We start from the raw sequence: 12,287 nt of genomic DNA, 5'->3' as shown, positions 1-12,287 counted from the left end.
GGAGTGGTGGTGGGGGGTTATCCTTGCTTTGTTCCTGATCTTAGTGGGAAACTTTGAGTTTCTCACCATTAAGTTGACAGTAGCTGTAGGTTTTTTGTAGCTATTCTTTATCAAGTTGAGAAAGATCCCCTCTATTCCCCGTTTACTGAGATTTTTTTATCGTGAATGGGTGTTGGATTTTGTCGGATGCTTTTCCTGCATCTATTGATATGATCCTGTGATTTGTTGATGTGTTAGGTTACATTAATTGATTTTTGGAAGTTGAACCAGCCTTGCATACCTGGCATAAATCAACTTGGTTGTGGTTTACCATTCTTTGTGTACGTTGTTGGCTTCGACTTGCTAACATTTTGTTGAGAGGGTTTGCATCTATGTTCATGAGAGAGACTGGTCTGTGGTTTTTCTTTTCTAATGTTTGTGTCTCGTTTTAGTATTATCATAATGGTAGCCTCACAGAATGAGTTAGGAAGTATTCCCTCTGCTTCTCTGCTCTGAAAGAGATGATGGAGAATCAGTATGATTTCTTCTTTAAATGCCTGGTAGAATTCACTAGTGAACCCATGTGGCCTGGTGCTTTCTGTTTGGGGAGGTCATTAATTGTTGATTCAACTTCTCGAATAGACATAGGCCTACTCAGAGCGTCCATTTCTTCTTGGTGAGTTTTGGCACTTTGTGTCTTTGAAGGAATTGGCCCATTTCATCTAGGTTATCGAGTTTGTGCACATAGCATTGTTCCTAGTGTTCCTTTATCATCTGTGTAGTGTCAGTGGCATCTATCGTGATATTCTCTTTTCTATTTCTGATATTAGTAATTTGAGTCCTCTCTCTTCTCTTCTTTATCCCTTTAGTAGCTATGACTTGGATCCACCTCCCCATCCTGACACTCTCAGATCTCTCTCACCTTTCCCAAATTAATTCCAGAGTGCATGAATGGTAGACAAAACAGGGAAGAAGAAAGGAGGTTTAATCGTGAAAGCTGTGTCTCCCTTGCTTCCTTCTTTCTCTTTCCAGTGGACACACACACACACACACACACACACACACACACACACACAGCCCAGAAGCTGTTTCAGAGGTCCCAATGCTGTACCCTGAAACAGACTCTTTGGTTCCTGTCATGTTTCCTCACGATTTTACTTGTTGTTTACAAATTCTGTCAGGAAAAAGAACCTGATTATCTTCCAAAATCTCTGACTTGACTTTGTGTGTGTGTTTTTTTACTCTTTGGCAGAGCTGTGGATTCGTCTTTAATGTCATCTGGTGCCAGTGACAAGACGGGGTGAGTTGACTTGACTGATCTGAGAGGTGAAAGGTATTGGGAGCCTCGATAGGAATAACAGGTTTCCGTAAGAGACTATAAGCGTCTCTAGGTCACCTTCTTTCCTTTTGGCTCTAGGTGGCAAAAAGAAGAAAGAGTCATAAGAGGGTGACTTGTTACTCATAGCTTGTTTGTGACCCTTAGAAACTAGTAGCCAAAACTCTTAGGAAACGATCAGAATGTCTTTGTGTAAGACTCTGCCTGAGCGGCCAGGGAGGAGAGAATCCTGTTTGGAGCGAGGAGAAGGCAGCCGTGGACAGGAGCGGCGGAGCTCTCAGCAGCAAAGAATGGAGCTGATAGTCCTCGGCTCTGTTCCTCACCCTCCAGAGCTCTGCCACCATCTAAAGCCGTATCCCAGACGCCAACCCACCATCATATGGGAGGGAGCCCCTGCCTCAGACCTGCAGTTATTGGAACCCTATCTGAGGATCGGAAAAGACATAGGCGTTCTTTGAAGAGTGAGGATGTGGTGGAGGGGCTTGAGAATCAGGAAATGAGGAGGGGCTGGAGAGATGTGTGCCTAGAAACTGAAGTTGAAGTTTGAACTAAATTCAACCTCAGTGCAATTACACATGAGAGTTAGGTTCAGTAGTAAAGAACTGTACTTCAGTCTTTGTATTTGGCTTTTTAGGCTTTTTGACAGGCCAAAGATCTTCGTTACACCTATATGAAGCCCTATGTCTAGGGAAGATTGAAATACTCGTTTCCAAATAACTAATATCCAAATAATTTTTTAGAGTTCAACCAGTTTACCAGTTGAAGACTACATGTAACGAATTTCAAACAAAAGTGTAACTCTAGGAAGTCACTTGGAGTCTGATCATCTATGTTTTTAATTCTTTAGAAATGATCCCGATGTATTGACTGAAGTAGTTCATATGAAGCCACCAATCAAAGGTGACGTATGAATTGAGAGAGAGTCAGAGAGAGAAAACGTATATGAATATGGATATACAGAGAGAGCTATCTATCTATCTCTGTATCTACAGCTGATTTTTCTGTCAGTTGAGGCCAAAGACGGTTGTTAGACACGCACGGCACACAGGCCCTTCTCTACACTTATAGTCTTTTCCTGAGTCATTTAAGTGAGAAGATGCAGACCGCATGTCCTTTACTCCTGAACATTTCAATTTTATTTTTCTACCTTCAGGGACACATAACCACAGCTACAGTGATCAAAATCAGAAAATCTCACTTCCATAACCATAATACAATTACCAAAATTGGAAAAGGAAAGCGTTAGCAGACTATTATTATCTAATTTATAGGCCTTGTTCGGATTTAGCCATCGGCCCCCAGAATGTCACTTTTAGAACTTTTATCCGATATCACATCCACGCCAGGCTCATACCTTGAGTCTATTCTTCCCGTCTCTTTAGCTTCCTTCCATTTGGAATGGTTCTTTGGCCTTTCTTGGTCTTTCACGACATTGACGTTTGTAAAGAGTACAGGGCATTTGTTTTGTAGGATGTCCCCCAGTTTAGGTCTGTGTGGTGTTTCCTTGTGATTACACCACGGTATGCATTTTGGCAGGAATAGCACAGAAGTGACGTTGTGTCACGCTTATGTATATCAGGTTCATCCCGCTATTGGTGGATGTTAACTTTGATCCACTTGTTGAGTAGTCACTTGGTTGAGGGGCCTGATTTATTCACTGGCAGGTTACTGTTGTTCCATTTATAATTAATTACGAATTTGGGGGAAGCTACTTTGAGTCTATGTTCCAAGTATCTCAATGTTCAATACCCTGCTCCACATAAAACTTTGATGCACTAGTTTTAGCATCCATTGATGATTCCTGTGTGAATAACATACAGCTATGATGGTTGCAAAACAGTGATTTCTTTCAAACTAAATTGTTCTGTCTGCATTTAATAGCTAACATTCTGTTAGCTGTTAACAGAAGAACTATTCCTACTCACCTATTTGTTTATTATTACTGTGAACTTGTACATTCTTATTCTATTCCGTGAGTTACAATCCATTTCTAAGCTTATTTATTTGATGCTCAAATGGTCCCAGGTTTGGTCAGAGGGAGTTCCTTAAAGCTGGCTCCTATGCCCTTCTTTATTTTTGAAGCCTCTTTTGTTTTTAAGAGCAGTTTTAGGTTCACAGCAAAGTCACGAGGAAGATGCAGACATATCCCGCCTGCCCCCTGCCCCCACACATGCGTCGCCTCCCCTATTATCAACGTCCCCCACCAGAGTGGAACGTTTATGATAGTTGGTGAACCCACATGGGCACATCATAATGACCCGAAGTCCATAGTTCACATTACGACTCACTCTTGGTGTTAACGCGTTCTCTGGGTTTGCAGAAACATCTAATGACGTGCATCTGCCATTATAGTATCCTGACGATAGAGTGCTTTCGCTGGCCTTGATGAAATCCTTTGTGCTCCGCCTATTCACCCCTCTCCCCGCCAGCTCCTGGCAGCCATGGCTATTTTCCTGTCTCGCCAATTTTGCCTTTTCCAGAATGTCATATAGTTGGAGTCATACAGTATGCAGCCTTTTCAAATTGGCTTCTTTCGCTAAGGAACCTGCATTTAAGGTTCTCCCATTTCTTTTCATGGCTTGATAGCTCATTTCTTTTTAGCACTGACTAATAACCCACGACTGGATATACCATAGTTTACTTATCCGTTCATCTATGAAGGACATCTTGGTCGCTCCCAGTATTTGGCGGTGATGAATACACCTGCCCCCAACATTTGTGTGCAGGTTTTCGTGTGGATGTAAGTTTTCAACTCCTTCGAGTAAATACCAAGGAGCACGATCGCTGGCTCGTACGTTAAGGGTGTGTTTGGCTTTCTAAGAAACCGCCGACTGTCTTCCAGAGTGGCTGTGCCAGTTTGCATTGCCAGCAATAACGAATGAGTGTTTCTCTTGCTCCACGCCGTTGTCGGCATTTTCTGTTGTCGATGTCCGGATTTTGACTATCCTAATAGGTGTGTAGTGGTATCTCATGGTTGTTTCGATTTGCATTTCCCGGATGACACGTGATGAGGAGCACCTTCTCGTATGCTCATTTGCCATCTGTATATCCTCTTTGGTGATGTGTCTCTTAAGGTGTTTGGCCCATTTTTTACTCAGGTGGTTTGTTTTCTTATTGTTGAGTTTTAAGAGTTCTTTGTATATCTGGGATAAGAGTCCTTTATCAAATATGGCTTTTGCAAATATTTTCTCCCAGTCTGTGGCTCGTCTTCTCATTCTCTTGACATTGTCTTTTGCAGAGCAGCAGGTTTTAATATTAATGAAGTCCAGCTTATCAATTATTTCTTTAATGGTCTTGATTTTGGTGTTGTATCTAAAAAGTCATTTTTATAAAAAGGTCATCTAGGTTTTCTCCTGTGTTATCCTCTTCTAGGAGTTTCATAGTTTTGCATTTTACATTTAGGTCTGTAATGCATTTTGAGTTCCCTTTTGTAAAGGTGTAAGGTCTACGTATAGGTTCATTGTTTTGCATGTGGAAGTCCAGTTCTTCCTGCACAGTTTGTTGAAAAGACTGTCTTTGCTCCATTGTATTTCCTGTGCTCCCTTGTCAAAGATCAGTTGACTGTATTGATGGGGGTCTATTTCTGGGCTCTCTGTTCTGTTCCTTTGGTCCATCTGTCTGTTCTTTCAGCAATACCAATACTGTCTTGATTACTGTCGCCTTATAGTAAATCCTGAAGTTGGGTGGTGTCAGTCTTCCTGCTTTCTTCTTCTTCAATGTTATGTTGGCCCTGCTGGGTCTCTTGCCTCTTCCTATAACCTTTAGAATCGGTTTGTTGATATCCCAAAATAACTTGCTGGGATCCTTCTTAGGGTTGCACTGAGAGTATAAATCAAGTTGAGAAGCACTGACGCCTTGACACTGTTGAGTCTTCCTACCAGTCAACATAGAATCTCTCTCCACTTGTTTAGTCCTTTGATTCCATTCGTGAGAATTTTGTAGTTTTCTTTGTATAGCTCTTGGGGATATTTTCTTAGATTTATACCGAAGTATTTCTTTCTTTCCTTGTTTTTTTTTTTTTTTGGTGCTAATGTAAATGGTGGTGTGGTTTTGCTTTGAAATTCCGCTTGATCATTGCTGGTGTCTAGGAGAGTGATTGACTTCTGTATGTTAACCTTGTGTCCTGCAACCCTGCTCTAGTGGCTTGTTTGTCTCGGGGGGAGGGCTGTGTTTTTGTTTTGTTTTGTTTTTCTTGCAAAGTCTTTTGGATTTTCTACACAGACGATCTTGTCACCTGCGAACAAGGACAGTTTCATTGTTTCCTTCTCAATATGTATACCTTTTATTTCCTTTTCTTGTCTTCTGCACTAGCCAGAACTTACTAGTAGAATGTTGAAAAGGAGTGGTGGTGGGGGGTTATCCTTGCTTTGTTCCTGATCTTAGTGGGAAACTTTGAGTTTCTCACCATTAAGTTGACAGTAGCTGTAGGTTTTTTGTAGCTATTCTTTATCAAGTTGAGAAAGATCCCCTCTATTCCCCGTTTACTGAGATTTTTTTATCGTGAATGGGTGTTGGATTTTGTCGGATGCTTTTCCTGCATCTATTGATATGATCCTGTGATTTGTTGATGTGTTAGGTTACATTAATTGATTTTTGGAAGTTGAACCAGCCTTGCATACCTGGCATAAATCAACTTGGTTGTGGTTTACCATTCTTTGTGTACGTTGTTGGCTTCGACTTGCTAACATTTTGTTGAGAGGGTTTGCATCTATGTTCATGAGAGAGACTGGTCTGTGGTTTTTCTTTTCTAATGTTTGTGTCTCGTTTTAGTATTATCATAATGGTAGCCTCACAGAATGAGTTAGGAAGTATTCCCTCTGCTTCTCTGCTCTGAAAGAGATGATGGAGAATCAGTATGATTTCTTCTTTAAATGCCTGGTAGAATTCACTAGTGAACCCATGTGGCCTGGTGCTTTCTGTTTGGGGAGGTCATTAATTGTTGATTCAACTTCTCGAATAGACATAGGCCTACTCAGAGCGTCCATTTCTTCTTGGTGAGTTTTGGCACTTTGTGTCTTTGAAGGAATTGGCCCATTTCATCTAGGTTATCGAGTTTGTGCACATAGCATTGTTCCTAGTGTTCCTTTATCATCTGTGTAGTGTCAGTGGCATCTATCGTGATATTCTCTTTTCTATTTCTGATATTAGTAATTTGAGTCCTCTCTCTTCTCTTCTTTATCCCTTTAGTAGCTATGACTTGGATCCACCTCCCCATCCTGACACTCTCAGATCTCTCTCACCTTTCCCAAATTAATTCCAGAGTGCATGAATGGTAGACAAAACAGGGAAGAAGAAAGGAGGTTTAATCGTGAAAGCTGTGTCTCCCTTGCTTCCTTCTTTCTCTTTCCAGTGGACACACACACACACACACACACACACACACACACACAGCCCAGAAGCTGTTTCAGAGGTCCCAATGCTGTACCCTGAAACAGACTCTTTGGTTCCTGTCATGTTTCCTCACGATTTTACTTGTTGTTTACAAATTCTGTCAGGAAAAAGAACCTGATTATCTTCCAAAATCTCTGACTTGACTTTGTGTGTGTGTTTTTTTACTCTTTGGCAGAGCTGTGGATTCGTCTTTAATGTCATCTGGTGCCAGTGACAAGACGGGGTGAGTTGACTTGACTGATCTGAGAGGTGAAAGGTATTGGGAGCCTCGATAGGAATAACAGGTTTCCGTAAGAGACTATAAGCGTCTCTAGGTCACCTTCTTTCCTTTTGGCTCTAGGTGGCAAAAAGAAGAAAGAGTCATAAGAGGGTGACTTGTTACTCATAGCTTGTTTGTGACCCTTAGAAACTAGTAGCCAAAACTCTTAGGAAACGATCAGAATGTCTTTGTGTAAGACTCTGCCTGAGCGGGCCAGGGGAGGAGAGAATCCTGTTTGGAGCGAGGAGAAGGCAGCCGTGGACAGGGAGCGGCGGAGCTCTCAGCAGCAAAGAATGGAGCTGATAGTCCTCGGCTCTGTTCCTCACCCTCCAGAGCTCTGCCACCATCTAAAGCCGTATCCCAGACGCCAACCCACCATCATATGGGAGGGAGCCCCTGCCTCAGACCTGCAGTTATTGGAACCCTATCTGAGGATCGGAAAAGACATAGGCGTTCTTTGAAGAGTGAGGATGTGGTGGAGGGGCTTGAGAATCAGGAAATGAGGAGGGGCTGGAGAGATGTGTGCCTAGAAACTGAAGTTGAAGTTTGAACTAAATTCAACCTCAGTGCAATTACACATGAGAGTTAGGTTCAGTAGTAAAGAACTGTACTTCAGTCTTTGTATTTGGCTTTTTTAGGCTTTTTGACAGGCCAAAGATCTTCGTTACACCTATATGAAGCCCTATGTCTAGGGAAGATTGAAATACTCGTTTCCAAATAACTAATATCCAAATAATTTTTTAGAGTTCAACCAGTTTACCAGTTGAAGACTACATGTAACGAATTTCAAACAAAAGTGTAACTCTAGGAAGTCACTTGGAGTCTGATCATCTATGTTTTTAATTCTTTAGAAATGATCCCGATGTATTGACTGAAGTAGTTCATATGAAGCCACCAATCAAAGGTGACGTATGAATTGAGAGAGAGTCAGAGAGAGAAAACGTATATGAATATGGATATACAGAGAGAGCTATCTATCTATCTCTGTATCTACAGCTGATTTTTCTGTCAGTTGAGGCCAAAGACGTTTGTTAGACACGCACGTTACACAGGCCCTTCTCTACACTTATACTCTTTTCCTGAGTCATTTAGCGAGAAGATGCAGACCGCATGTCCTTTACTCCTGAACATTTCAATTTTATTTTTCTACCTTCAGGGACACATAACCACAGCTACAGTGATCAAAATCAGAAAATCTCACTTCCATAACCATAATACAATTACCAAAATTGGAAAAGGAAAGCGTTAGCAGACTATTATTATCTAATTTATAGGCCTTGTTCGGATTTAGCCATCGGCCCCAGAATGTCACTTTGAGAACTTTTATCCGATATCACATCCACGCCAGGCTCATACCTTGAGTCTATTCTTCCCGTCTCTTTAGCTTCCTTCCATTTGGAATGGTTCTTTGGCCTTTCTTGGTCTTTCACGACATTGACGTTTGTAAAGAGTACAGGGCATTTGTTTTGTAGGATGTCCCCCAGTTTAGGTCTGTGTGGTGTTTCCTTGTGATTACACCACGGTATGCATTTTGGCAGGAATAGCACAGAAGTGACGTTGTGTCACGCTTATGTATATCAGGTTCATCCCGCTATTGGTGGATGTTAACTTTGATCCACTTGTTGAGTAGTCACTTGGTTGAGGGGCCTGATTTATTCACTGGCAGGTTACTGTTGTTCCATTTATAATTAATTACGAATTTGGGGGAAGCTACTTTGAGTCTATGTTCCAAGTATCTCAATGTTCAATACCCTGCTCCACATAAAACTTTGATGCACTAGTTTTAGCATCCATTGATGATTCCTGTGTGAATAACATACAGCTATGATGGTTGCAAAACAGTGATTTCTTTCAAACTAAATTGTTCTGTCTGCATTTAATAGCTAACATTCTGTTAGCTGTTAACAGAAGAACTATTCCTACTCACCTATTTGTTTATTATTACTGTGAACTTGTACATTCTTATTCTATTCCGTGAGTTACAATCCATTTCTAAGCTTATTTATTTGATGCTCAAATGGTCCCAGGTTTGGTCAGAGGGAGTTCCTTAAAGCTGGCTCCTATGCCCTTCTTTATTTTTGAAGCCTCTTTTGTTTTTAAGAGCAGTTTTAGGTTCACAGCAAAGTCACGAGGAAGATGCAGACATATCCCGCCTGCCCCCTGCCCCCACACATGCGTCGCCTCCCCTATTATCAACGTCCCCCACCAGAGTGGAACGTTTATGATAGTTGGTGAACCCACATGGGCACATCATAATGACCCCAAGTCCATAGATCACATTACGACTCACTCTTGGTGTTAACGCGTTCTCTGGGTTTGCAGAAACATCTAATGACGTGCATCTGCCATTATAGTATCCTGACGATAGAGTGCTTTCGCTGGCCTTGATGAAATCCTTTGTGCTCCGCCTATTCACCCCTCTCCCCGCCAGCTCCTGGCAGCCATGGCTATTTTCCTGTCTCGCCAATTTTGCCTTTTCCAGAATGTCATATAGTTGGAGTCATACAGTATGCAGCCTTTTCAAATTGGCTTCTTTCGCTAAGGAACCTGCATTTAAGGTTCTCCCATTTCTTTTCATGGCTTGATAGCTCATTTCTTTTTAGCACTGACTAATAACCCACGACTGGCTATACCATAGTTTACTTATCCGTTCATCTATGAAGGACATCTTGGTTGCTTCCAGTATTTGGCAGTGATCATTCACGCTCCCGCCAACATTTGTGTGTAGGTTTTCGTGTGGATGTAAGTTTCCACCTCCTTCGAGTAAATACCAAGGAGCACGATCGCTGCCTCGTACGTTAAGGGTGTGTTTGGCTTTCTAAGAAACCGCCGACTGTCTTCCAGAGTGGCTGTGCCAGTTTGCATTGCCAGCAATAACGAATGAGTGTTTCTCTTGCTCCACGCCGTTGTCGGCATTTTCTGTTGTCGATGTCCGGATTTTGACTATCCTAATAGGTGTGTAGTGGTATCTCATGGTTGTTTCGATTTGCATTTCCCGGATGACACGTGATGAGGAGCACCTTCTCGTATGCTCATTTGCCATCTGTATATCCTCTTTGGTGATGTGTCTCTTAAGGTGTTTGGCCCATTTTTTACTCAGGTGGTTTGTTTTCTTATTGTTGAGTTTTAAGAGTTCTTTGTATATCTGGGATAAGAGTCCTTTATCAAATATGGCTTTTGCAAATATTTTCTCCCAGTCTGTGGCTCGTCTTCTCATTCTCTTGACATTGTCTTTTGCAGAGCAGCAGGTTTTAATATTAATGAAGTCCAGCTTATCAATTATTTCTTTAATGGTCTTGATTTTGGTGTTGTATCTAAAAAGTCATTTTTATAAAAAGGTCATCTAGGTTTTCTCCTGTGTTATCCTCTTCTAGGAGTTTCATAGTTTTGCATTTTACATTTAGGTCTGTAATGCATTTTGAGTTCCCTTTTGTAAAGGTGTAAGGTCTACGTATAGGTTCATTGTTTTGCATGTGGAAGTCCAGTTCTTCCTGCACAGTTTGTTGAAAAGACTGTCTTTGCTCCATTGTATTTCCTGTGCTCCCTTGTCAAAGATCAGTTGACTGTATTGATGGGGGTCTATTTCTGGGCTCTCTGTTCCGTTCCTTTGGTCCATCTGTCTGTTCTTTCAGCAATACCAATACTGTCTTGATTACTGTCGCCTTATAGTAAATCCTGAAGTTGGGTGGTGTCAGTCTTCCTGCTTTCTTCTTCTTCAATGTTATGTTGGCCCTGCTGGGTCTCTTGCCTCTTCCTATAACCTTTAGAATCGGTTTGTTGATATCCCAAAATAACTTGCTGGGATCCTTCTTAGGGTTGCACTGAGAGTATAAATCAAGTTGAGAAGCACTGACGTCTTGACACTGTTGAGTCTTCCTACCCGTCAACATAGAATCTCTCTCCACTTGTTTAGTCCTTTGATTCCATTCGTGAGAATTTTGTAGTTTTCTTTGTATAGCTCTTGGGGATATTTTCTTAGATTTATACCGAAGTATTTCTTTCTTTCTTTGTTTTTTTTTTTTTTGGTGCTAATGTAAATGGTGGTGTGGTTTTGCTTTGAAATTCCGCTTGATCATTGCTGGTGTCTAGGAGAGTGATTGACTTCTGTATGTTAACCTTGTGTCCTGCAACCCTGCTCTAGTGGCTTGTTTGTCTCGGGGGGAGGGCTGTGTTTTTGTTTTGTTTTGTTTTTCTTGCAAAGTCTTTTGGATTTTCTACACAGACGATCTTGTCACCTGCGAACAAGGACAGTTTCATTGTTTCCTTCTCAATATGTATACCTTTTATTTCCTTTTCTTGTCTTCTGCACTAGCCAGAACTTACTAGTAGAATGTTGAAAAGGAGTGGTGGTGGGGGGTTATCCTTGCTTTGTTCCTGATCTTAGTGGGAAACTTTGAGTTTCTCACCATTAAGTTGACAGTAGCTGTAGGTTTTTTGTAGCTATTCTTTATCAAGTTGAGAAAGATCCCCTCTATTCCCCGTTTACTGAGATTTTTTTATCGTGAATGGGTGTTGGATTTTGTCGGATGCTTTTCCTGCATCTATTGATATGATCCTGTGATTTGTTGATGTGTTAGGTTACATTAATTGATTTTTGGAAGTTGAACCAGCCTTGCATACCTGGCATAAATCAACTTGGTTGTGGTTTACCATTCTTTGTGTACGTTGTTGGCTTCGACTTGCTAACATTTTGTTGAGAGGGTTTGCATCTATGTTCATGAGAGAGACTGGTCTGTGGTTTTTCTTTTCTAATGTTTGTGTCTCGTTTTAGTATTATCATAATGGTAGCCTCACAGAATGAGTTAGGAAGTATTCCCTCTGCTTCTCTGCTCTGAAAGAGATGATGGAGAATCAGTATGATTTCTTCTTTAAATGCCTGGTAGAATTCACTAGTGAACCCATGTGGCCTGGTGCTTTCTGTTTGGGGAGGTCATTAATTGTTGATTCAACTTCTCGAATAGACATAGGCCTACTCAGAGCGTCCATTTCTTCTTGGTGAGTTTTGGCACTTTGTGTCTTTGAAGGAATTGGCCCATTTCATCTAGGTTATCGAGTTTGTGCACATAGCATTGTTCCTAGTGTTCCTTTATCATCTGTGTAGTGTCAGTGGCATCTATCGTGATATTCTCTTTTCTATTTCTGATATTAGTAATTTGAGTCCTCTCTCTTCTCTTCTTTATCCCTTTAGTAGCTATGACTTGGATCCACCTCCCCATCCTGACACTCTCAGATCTCTCTCACCTTTCCCAAATTAATTCCAGAGTGCATGAATGGTAGACAAAACAGGGAAGAAGAAAGGAGGTTTAATCGTGAAAGCTGTGT

The sequence above is a fragment of the Ceratotherium simum genome, chromosome 10 (assembly GCF_057802395.1).
Source record: "Ceratotherium simum simum isolate JZ-2026a chromosome 10, ASM5780239v1, whole genome shotgun sequence".
Taxonomy (NCBI): Eukaryota; Metazoa; Chordata; class Mammalia; order Perissodactyla; family Rhinocerotidae; genus Ceratotherium; species Ceratotherium simum.
This window is presented reverse-complemented; position numbering follows the sequence as displayed.